A 2,693-nucleotide genomic window follows, 5' to 3' on the forward strand; every position below is an offset into this window, starting at 1 on the left:
GAGTTAATGCAACCCTAGAGAGTTAATTAGAGAAAAGTCTCGGTTATTCAATCTAGGGATTAGATTTTATTAGTCTTGAATAGGGATAAGAACTTAACTTAAGGATCTCTACGGAATAAGTCAAGTGAATAAATCGTCCGGTTCAGAGTCAGATTACAAGTGAAATCTAGGTGGATTCCTCCTTGGGTGTCGTCTTTATCAATTGCTTTTCTTCAAGTCTTTTTCCAAATTTTCTCTCTGCTTTAATTAAATTAGTTACTTAGTTTAAATAATAAGTTTAATAAACAAACTCTTTTATTCTTAGGCTAGATATTAAACAGATAGTTATTACTAGTACTTTTGGTTCCCTTGGGTACGATATCTAGTCTTGCCATTACTATACTATTATTCGATAGGTGCGCTTGCCTTTTCGTCGTGATAGTAGTTAGTCTAGGTTTGATCTTCATTGTAAATATTTATTACTTGTTACGAATCACGTAATCAAGTTTTTGGCGCCATTGCCGGGGAACTGAAATATTAGGAACACTAAATTTTTATTACTTTAGCCATTTATTTTTCTTGCAATTTTATTTTATTTTATTTTATTATTTATTAATTTACTTTTTTTCTCTCTTGGCAGGTTTTTATAGTTTATGACTAGAAGAAACCCATCAGGACCACTACTTTTTGACAAAGAAATCGATCGTACAATTCACAAAAATCAAAGAGAAATAAGGCGTAGTTTACGCTACACGAAGAACGAGCGAAAAGACAATACTTAAACCCCAATCGAAGAGATGGCCGAAAACCCAAGCGATCAGCTGCCTCCTGCAATTGCACCTAATCAAAATCCTGCTCCACGTACTATGTATGACTATGCTAAACCTTCTTTAACAGGAACTGAATCTAGTATAGTTAGACCTGCTATTTCTGCAAATAATTTTGAACTAAAACCTAACACAATTTAGATGATACAGCAGTTTGTTCAGTTTGATGGTTTGCAGGATGAGGATCCTAACACGCATTTGGAAAATTTTCTTGAATTTTGCGATACATTCAAAATCAATGGCATTTATGATGATGCCATTCGTCTTCGGTTATTTCCCTTTTCACTGAGAAACAAAGCTAAACAGTGGTTGAACTCGTTACCACGAGGGTCTATCACTACTTGGGAACAAATGACTGAGAAGTTTTTACTAAAATATTTTTTGTCGGCTAAAACGGCTAAATTACTTAATGATATCTCTTCTTTTGTGCAGATGGATTTAGAAACACTTTACGATGCTTGGGAGAGATACAAGGACTTACTAAGAAGGTGCCCTCACCATGGGTTACTACTTTAGCTGCAAGTTGAAACGTTCTACAATGGTGTGAATCCCTCGACAAGACAAATGATTAACGCAGTTGTTGGCAGAACCATCAACAATAAAACACCAAAAGATGCCTATGAATTCATAGAGGAGATGTCACTGAACAACTATCAGTGGCAAGTTATGAGGACAAAGCCAGCGAAAACAGCTGGCGTCTATAACATTGATTCAGTCACCATGCTCTCTAATCAGGTAGAACTTCTAAATAAAAAGATTGATAGTTTTCTTGGTTCTACGCAGGTACATCCAGTAATGAGGTGTGACTCAAGCGGAGGAGGTGTACATTCAGAATACCAATCCTTCAATCCTACAACTGAAGAGGAACAAGTCAAATATATGGGTAATAATAACTTTAGATCTCAAAATAACCCATAAAATAATACTTATAATCAGGTTGGAGGAACCACCCAAATTTCTCCTGGGGTGGTCAAGGAAATCAAAAACCACAAAATCCTCAGGGGTTTCAATAGCCACCTTATCAATAGGAGAAAAAACCAAACCTTGAAGAGATGCTTTCTAAATTCATCTCGGTGTCAGAAACCCATTTCTAAAATACCAAGACAGCACTTAAGAATCAACAAGCATCGATCCAAGGACTCGAAACTCAGAGAGGCCAGCTGTCCAAGCTAATCTCTGAACAACCATAAGGTAGCCTACCAAGTAATACTGAACCTAATCCGAGGGAACACCTCAATGCAATTAGCACTCAAGATAGGGAAGGATTCATCGCACCTGAACCAGAATTACAGCAAGACAACACGATGAGCAAAGGACGAGAAGAGGTAAACAATAATGATCCCAAACAGGTAAGTACGAATCATGAACCTCGTGCGCCATATCCTAAAGCGATGGCGAAAGACAGAACAGAAGAACAATTCGGTAAGTTTGTCAACCTCTTAAAGAAATTACATATTAACTTACCCTTTATTGAAGTTCTTTCGCAGATGCCCAACTCAGCAAATTTCTTAAAGGAACTTCTGAGCAATAAAAGGAAATTAGACGCTACATCATTTGTGGAACTCAATGCAGTCTACTCAACTATTCTAAAGAATGAGCTACCTAACAAATTGAAAGATCCAGGGAGTTTTACAATTCCTTGCTTAATTGGTAGTCTATCTATGAATAATGCTTTAGCTGATCTAGGGGAAAGTATAAATGTTATGCCATATAAAATGTTTAAATGACTAGGTCTCAATAAACCCAAACCGACTAGGATGAGCATTCAATTGGCTGACAAAACAGTTAGATTTCCTAAGCGTATTATTGAAGACATTCTCGTTGAAATTGATAAATTTATTTACCCAGTAGACCTCGTTGTCTTAGATATGGATGAGGATAATGAGG

General features: G+C 36.5%; 1 non-coding gene across 1 annotated transcript; it reads right to left on the reverse strand.

Moving 5' to 3' along the window:
• Positions 1-1,205: 1,205 nt before the first annotated feature.
• On the reverse strand, positions 1,206-1,312 carry LOC121210710 (small nucleolar RNA R71). Its single transcript, XR_005905823.1, has one exon. It is a non-coding gene; the product is annotated as a small nucleolar RNA R71 (small nucleolar RNA).
• Between the last annotated feature and the right edge of the window lie 1,381 nt (positions 1,313-2,693).

The sequence above is a fragment of the Gossypium hirsutum genome, chromosome A11 (genome assembly GCF_007990345.1).
Source record: "Gossypium hirsutum isolate 1008001.06 chromosome A11, Gossypium_hirsutum_v2.1, whole genome shotgun sequence".
NCBI classification, from domain to species: domain Eukaryota; kingdom Viridiplantae; phylum Streptophyta; class Magnoliopsida; order Malvales; family Malvaceae; genus Gossypium; species Gossypium hirsutum.